Below are 9,055 nucleotides of genomic sequence, written 5' to 3' on the forward strand. Positions count from 1 at the left end.
TCTGAATTACAACCTTTAAAAAACTTACATATTCTTATTCCTTGTGGCTTCTTTTGATTTTTGTCAGTGATTTAGGTGTAACATTTGATTTGGGTTAAGTGTATTCCATGGCTGTATAATTCAACATTAACAAAAGAACATTTGCAGAATTCCTGTTCAGCAATTCTTGCTTTATTAATTGTGTATTTGTAGTTAATGTATTGTTGTATTATAAAGCAAGACGTCGGTTTCCTCTTGCTATAAAGTTGTTTCACATTTTGTCATCCTAGATCCTTTTATAGCTTACTTTACAGATTGGGGTTTTCTCATTGTTGAAGGCCACTCAGTGACATGTAATTGTTCACATCTTGCTCCTTTGGTATTTCATGGATAGTTTTCATAGGCAATCATACCACACATTATATTTCTAAGTGATACAATATCGAAATACATTTGAGAAATTGAGTTATTTTTAAAAAAAAATTCAATGTTTTTATTGATAACTTCAAATTATTCCATAATTTGCCATAAACGTTTTATATGTAGGATTCCCCCATAATTAAGTTTTTCTATGAAGTACCATGTCTGATTGAAGATCGTAATTTGTTTTTATTTAATATTCAGTCTGATGTATCTGATTATGTTCTTTTTACATGTTCTTTTTATTTAAAACTTGCATTATTTGAATCTCATTTTGTTTGCTGTACTACATTAAATATTTAAAGATAACTTTTATTACATTTCTGTAAATTTCAAATGATTTAGACCTCTTTGGTCTTGTTTGGTTTGATGACTATTTATTTAATGCATCATTAAATTTTATTTTAGATTCAATATTAATTGTGTACTGAATACTTTTAGATATATCATCAGATACATATTTTTAGATTATCAATGGTTTTGAAAACGAGAGAAAGTTTGTCGGCTTCAATCTCATCAAAGGCTGAGAACTTCCTCAAATTGAAAGACCAAAGATAACCTGTTTAGTCCTGTTTTTCTAGGCAATGTCAATGACGTTGGCTTATGACATCATGTTCTGATCACTCTACTTGACAGAGAAATAACATTCCCACTCAAGTCCCTGGAAAGTTATCAGACAAACTTTTAGCAAAATTTAAGAACAGATCCTCAATTTGAACTCCATCTTCCTCCGCCAATAAAAACTGACCGCAACGAAATAGCACAATAGTGTTGAAAGTGGCGTTAAACACCAATCAGTCAATCAATCAATCAATCAATTAAATTTGAATGCATGTTTTATGAAACAAAAATGTGTTTTACAGAACAATTTTTCTTTTTTTAGGTATCACAAGATCGTTTTTTTATTGCACAGTTTACAATCTTGTTTATGTAGTTTTATAAAAAGGTCACTCACTAAAAATTGAGAAATCAAGGAGGGACATTTTTAAGTCACTTGACGAAATTTCTATATATGCTATCAATAATACTTTTGGAAAAAAAAAGTGATAAAAAATTAAAACACTTGATAAATTCAATGCATACGATAACATGTACACAACAAATTACTCAAGTAGGTTTATTTTTTATTGTTCCACAACAGATTTTGCTAGGGTATATAGATATTACTACAAGTATCTTTACAACCATATTCAGGTCCCTATATATTTTATAACGCTTTTAAGACCAATTTCGCAGAAGCTCAAAGTGATATATATAGATTCCACCACTGCAACAAGTGTGTTACGATATTTCTCCACAAGAGACAGTTAAATTTAAATGTTTAAAGCGCGAGGCTTGCCAAGCTTTTTAAATAATCAAAATTTAACTGTTGAGAGTGGAGAAATATCGTAATACACGAGTTATAGTGGTGGAATCTGTTTCTCTAATGATTTTATCCTTCCTTTTCAATGATTTGTGTTCTTTATATGTGACGTCATCAGGCATGGTTGCCTTTTTTCATGACCTCTCAATAGGAAATTCAGAAGAAACCAAGAAAACTTGATGTCATAATTAAATTTCGATCAATCATTTGCCGAGAACATATATTTCAATAGTGAGGAGAACAATTTTTTTACAGTCGTTTGGGAAAAAAGTGAAAAAATTAAAGAAACCAAGATATCAGTCTCTTTACAGTTTACAATATTAAGTTTAACAACAGAATATGAGTGGCTTCTTAAGAAATAATTCATTGGGGCTTGAATTTATCATGATTTTACCAGGGGTTGGACCTTTATGCTAAATATTTTACCAAGAGCGACAGTGAGGGGTAAAATATCAGCACAAAGGGCCAACCTGTGGTAAAATCCATATAATTTCAAGCCCTCATGAATAAATCCATTATAAGAGGACAAAGACAGCAATTCTTTTGGATCGAAGCGTTCTATGTGAAGGGAAATGTTTGCTGTTCCCGTAATTGAAAACACTATTAATATTGACGTACACGACCAAGAAAATTGAATAAGTGACATTAAACGATATACAATAACATACTTAGACAGAATTGGATGAATTTAATTGACTATCTTACTTTCATTTAAGAAGATAAGGACATTATACAAATTCTTACCATCGTTTGTTTATGTTTTCATGTTTTGACGACTTTCAGTTTCCCATTTGTGCTTTTTCCCGTAAAATTCTTACATTCTTACGTCATCGTTCAATGACGTCATTTACACCATCTGACGTGAGGTAAATCATTCATAAAAAGCATACGTGGGAGTAGGATTGAAACAGCCCAAACAAATTATGACGTTTCCTATCAGCTGACATATGAATTTATTTGAATTTTACCACAGGTGTGTACTCAAAGCGTTTGAAGAACGTCATATTAGAATGTCAAGTTTAATGCCCACAAAACCATTGTGGTAGTTTTTTGGATATAAAATTATTTGATTAGGAATGTATATTTACAAAAATGAAGCTTATTTGAGCACAGGGATGGTAATGTTTAATAAAAATTTGAGAACGTTATCAGCAGTTGGATTGGTTTGTTTGATTTCAGTTTTTACTTTTTATCAGTATGAATAAAGAACATTAATTTTTTATTACTGCAACTAAATATTAAAAAGTAACCCATAGTACTAGTTTCATTTTTTTTGCATGTAATATATGATTCTACATGTCTTTTGGTGTACACCAATACTAAATAGATTATTATCATTACTTACTGATAATCAATGAGTTATATTATATTGTAGTTCATATCAGTTTATTCAGTTATAGATTTCTTTCGTTGAGATACTATTTCTAATAAAGATGTTTTATATTTATTTTTTTTTAGTTTTGCTTCAAGATCGTTCAGTGTGGTAATATATGTAAAATGGTAGGGGACATACTGAAAAACTAATGAAAAGGAAAACATTGTGATATTTTATGGGGATAAATTATGAATAGGTTTAATTGATATTTGTATTATTTCTCAAAACCTTATATGTAATTCTTAAAGGATGTCTGTGATTGTCTCTCAAACATGAGAAATAAGAGATATCGCAAAACATGTTTTGCATTACATCAATGATAACCTCTTCCTGAAGCAGCAGCAGGTTCTAGCGACAGATTCCGAATCTATTAAGATGATGCCAAATCGAGGTGTTACTAAAAGAGAGACAAAAGATACTAAAGGGATACCCAAACTCATAAGATGAAAATAAACTGACAACGCCATGGCTAAAAAAGAAAAAGACAAACAACAGTACACAGAACACAACATAGAAAACTAAAGACTGTAGTTACGACAATTGGAACATATCCGTTGTCATCTGTGAAACAGATATCCCATAACAGTCAACCAACTCGTAATGGCGTCCGTAAAATTTACGAAGAGATGATTTCAAATTCACCACTTAAAGCTCTTGGGTAAATAGTTTTCTTGTGAGCAGCAACCCTCTATCATGATATGAAATACAAGCCCTGGAATATCGTATCAACTGGGAGATATATACTCCGTATATGCAGGCGCTGTCGTAATTTTCCTCTTAGAAATGGAAAGTTCACAACAAGGAAGCTGGAATCATCTCTTTTGTCGTAAAGTTTTGTTTTCAACCGACCCTCATTGTCAATGTCTAGATGAAAGTCAAGATATTAGGCAGACTTAATTGTATCTGTTGTATCTTTTATCTCAAGTTCGATGGGATAGATGCGTTCAACATAGTCACCAAATTTTGAATTATATAGTGAGAGAACATCATCCTATATAGCGGAAAGGTTGAAGGATACTGCCAACTTCTTTTCCTTTTTCATGTGAAGTCCTTATGAAGTCAGCTCATATGAATAAGTCGGCCAGAAGAGGAGCACAGTTTTTTTTCCATGGGAATGTCGATTGTTTGTTGGAAAGCACGTCCTCCAAACGTAACAAATATGTTGACAATTGCTATGACACATTGATTCCCACTATATGAGATTAAGCAAGGTGGCGCTAAAATGTTACTTGCAATAGTCACATATAATTAAATGCTGTAATATCTTGTGTGAAAGGATTGGTAATCACATTGTTAATCTAGTTCTTATGTATGTCGGCCGTTAGCTATAATTGTTTCTTTCAGCAATTTTTGCAACTTGGTTTTCATTAAAATACACAGTGACAATGTGTATACCAGTTCTCAAAGATAATCGTTTTGTTTTTTTGCAAGTAGTCATCTCAATTTGCTTTCTATATGCATGGTGTTCAAGCATATCGTTTTTGATTATTTGACTTAATTTACATAATGTGGGTTATTAAAATATTTATCTGCAGAGTTTACAGTTATCGGCAATTTGTGTAGATGAACAATATTATTTATTTATTTATCTATCAAAGAAATGGAATATTTCATTTTAAGACTGGACAAGTACCAAAACAATTTTCTCAGTTACAAATAAAAGAAAAATGTTGAAACCCGAGTGGATGATTTAAAGTGAAGATCACAAAAAAACGAAAGTGAGAGATGGGGCATATACTCGGGAAAGGTAAGAAAATTTATAAATGAACAATTTTAGAAATGATGGTTATAAATCATGTCAGTACCGAAGTAATGACTACTTAGCCGATGATACCTTCGGGAATTGATAGTCCACCAGTAGAGGTATCGACCCAGTGCTGTAAAAATGAAAACAACACAATATAAATTTCATGCGTCCGAAGCGCTTTTCTGGATTTACTTTAATCGGGAACGCTCAAGGCCAAATATTGAAAGAAGGATGTATAAGAACCGAAACAGTTGAAGAGCTATATCACCAAAAAGGACCTAAATAATAGCCAAATCCATCTAAGGTCCACTTTGCCTGAGGGAGTTGAAACCTTAGTTTATTTATAATTTCAAAATTTAAGGCAAAAGGGAAAACACTCGGAAGATGGAGTTCCGCCCTGAAAATCACAGCGTCCTCACAGCACAAAAAAAACCCTAACCAAGTGGAGTTACTCAAGCTTCACGGCTTCACTCTAACGCATGAAACATCAACTAAATATCTGTGCTGCACCGTCGCAAATAATTTAGTTTTGTGAGAACAAATAAACAATATCACATGTAAATGCAACCAAAGCCTTAGTTTCCTACATCAAAACCTCCATATCCATCAAAGAACATTAGTAAGACCACACATGCAATACTCCAGGACAGTGTATAACCCTATCATCAAAATCACACAGATTAAATCGAATAGATGAAAGCGAGTATACACGATATGTCACCAACATACATAGAAATATATCTAGTGTCTAAACTAAGGTAAACTTAAGTGTATAAACAAGGCCTAAAGAGGCACAACTTTCTTGTAATACAAAATAACAGTTACTAATGACATGGTAGGTATAGACATGAACTAATACCTTCAAAATTAATCAGTTTTTAATTATGCACAACTTTCCATAATAATCAACACGTTAATTTTGAATGTAGATAGAAGAAGAGGTTATTGGAACATCATTTACTGCGCTTTTACTTCACGGTCAAGAACATTATTAAACACATATTCAATTTGACAAAACTGCATAAGACAGCAGTTATGAAATAAAAAAAGGAATGTGGGATAATGTTGAATATAAATAGATTAACGTCAAAGTAGTTTACCGATGTTCACATCTCGATAATCGATTAAAAAGAGACAAATTAAGGTAATACACAAAAAATGAGGGAATCGCATGAACTCTTAATTGAACAGGGTCTCTGTTTAAAAATAATATCTGTTGAGGTATAAGTATACGACTGACTAAAGTGAGCTGAAATAACTTTTGAATACCGTCTGAATTACATGTGTCGGTGTTTGGTAACTAAAGGTTTTCTTTTTTCCTCTGATTTTAACCGATAAGTACTTTAATAAAATCAAAATATATCAAGTAGATAGTTCTTCTTGTGTTTATTTAAGATCAATGTTTTCTCAGTAAGCGGTTATCTAAAATGTTTTCTTTTCTCAAATTGATGAAAAAATGTACTTCGGAAATCGCAAAAATGCGTAATGATATTGCGGTTGTAGTAAATGAAAATAGACAATTGAATGTTTTTTTATCTAGTTTTTTTGTCGAATCGCCGCCGTCCAATTCTCTAATGTACAGGCTCATGTCATTAGATTTGTTACACTACATCTGAAGTTCTATTTCAAACTTGGTTCAGACTCATTTATCGTCATGATCGTACTTCATGTGAAAAGTAAAGGTTTTTGTAATAGAGTAATTACTATTATCTGAAATTTGCAGTTTTAAAAACTTTTTCCTTCAGAGATTCCATTCACCATGTTGAAGTCAAGTGCATGCTGTTTTTTTTTTTGCTCTATAAATTGATTACATTTCAAATGTAGTTATCCAACACAGACACTTTAATTTTAGATTGCAATCACTTTCAAAGAAGTCGTTAACAGGTGAGCGTGTAATGTCACTTATGATTGTAGACATTACTGTTGTTCCAAATGCTGTTTCTTTTGTATTATTAACGGCTCCGACAACTTAGAAAAATGAAGGATGTAGCATGTAGAAACAAAATATTCTTTCTGTTCTAAAGCACGTACCAATACTCTTACTGTGTAAATTATTCCTTCAAGTAGTAGTTTCTCATTTTTCTTATATTTATAAAATACAAGAAGGAGATTTGGTATGATTGCCAATGAAACATCTATCTTCCAAATGGGTGTAAGTGATGTGGATTTAAGAAACAATAGGTCACTCTATGGCCTGCCAGAAATAGAAACCAATACCGTAAAATCACATATTAAATCCCCAAAACGGTTTGGCTAAAAGGAAAGGGTTAAGATGGGATGTATGCACGAGATGATATTAGAATATACAACAAAAGAAGCCGTGCTTTAATTGTTGTCTTTCTTCTGGACGTTTGCTGGAAGAACCTCAATTATGAACTCAGAACCTAAAACCTAAAAAATGAACCAATAAATTGACTGACATCTTTCCTTTCAATGTACTAGTTTGTTCTACCTTGTTATCCAAAACAAAAATTCCTTTCGGTTTATTTCGAAATATCATAAACCCTTTTCACATGCCAACTAATTCAGTTGTTTAGTTGAAAAAGATTCAGAATTTGACCAATTTAAAAAAAACCTTACATACAGTAAGGATTTGTACAGTATAGAGAAATGAAATGTTAAAATAGACACTGAACCGGTCACGCCATAGTTTTTTGTAGTTGCACCTATTTCTATTACAACATCATGACGACTATTTAATGAAATTTACTCATCCAGTAATATTTGTAGATATTTGAAGTTATAATTCGTTCATTAAAATTTTCTTCCTTGTATAGAATTAAGTTTGTTCTGTTTCACTTCCGGTTTCTGTTGTCTGAATGGTTGATTGATTGTTGCTTTGTTTTCGTAACTGAAGCATATTGTTATTTTTGTTCAATTGAATTTTACAATAACCAAAGAATAAATCAGACGAATAATTGATGATTTAAGGATTTCTGTAGTGCTAGGTTTTTGATAAGGATATTGAACTTGTACTCTATGGCTTCACTGCAGGAAACTGTTAGTGCATTACTGTTTATTTTTTACGGTATGTACTTCAAACATAGAATGTCTTGTTTTGAAACTGCTATATGATGCTATGTAGTCGGCAGAAAATTGCAGCATTTTTATTTTGGGTTTCATTCAATTAGTAGATATATAAATAAGAAAAGGGATACGATTGTAAATGAGACTATGTTCAGTTCACTTACATTGTAAGGAAGAAATTACGCTGCATTCTCCGGCATATATAGCCCTTATTCATATAAGATGCGTTTAAAGTTAGTTTAAGAACAATTGCAATGGTTTTATAATTACACATTGTAGATATCATGACAACATCTACGCAGATATGGTGTCTTCTGATTTCCTGTTGAAAAAAAAAACATGAACTAGCGATTTCCTTTACCGCCCTCACTCTATAAACATATAATGCACGTATTTTTATTTTACCACCAATACGCCTGTTGTGAATGAGATTTACTCGAAATACACCGATCCGTAACTTGTAAACAGTGGCTAAATTCTTAAGTCCATTGCCTTTAAATATTGATTTACAGTTATTTATTAAACGAAACAGCTACACAGTAAGATGACACAATGATATGTCGTTTGTTTAAAAATGACAAGGACGGATGGTTGTTTGCTAAACGTGCAGCAGCAAATAGCCCATGCATAGTTAGAAAGGTATCGTGTTGATATGTTATGCTGTATGTGTACACGTCAGATTGTTATTGTTCTACTTGAAAATGTCAACAGAAAGACTAATCAACCTTCATGGACATATTATTTAAACTCCGAGCCGACTATTCTTTGCTATCACTTCTACACAGGTTTAAAAGTTTTTATTTTGACCCGACCATATCGCGTTAGACAAAGTTTACACCAGAAAACCGTGTCATGTTCTTGGGAAACGGTTACACTTGGTCGGTACCACTCCTGCTTAATTATTAGTGTCCTAGGGAATCATCTACCAAGGCTCCGATACTGATCACTTTTCTGGTGAAGATTATTAACAGGCAATTTCGCAAGCTTTGAAAGGCCCCGAAATAACAAATCTAAAACAATTCAAAAGAAAAAACTAATGGGCCTTATTTATGTACACACCAATAAACGAAAAAACACATACGATATACAGCTTTTCACCATTGCCGTGACGTCAGCCTATTCATTTACCGTGAATTCTTTTTCT

This window comes from Mytilus californianus, unplaced genomic scaffold, assembly GCF_021869535.1.
Source record: "Mytilus californianus isolate M0D057914Y unplaced genomic scaffold, xbMytCali1.0.p SCAF_5, whole genome shotgun sequence".
Classification (NCBI taxonomy): Eukaryota; Metazoa; Mollusca; class Bivalvia; order Mytilida; family Mytilidae; genus Mytilus; species Mytilus californianus.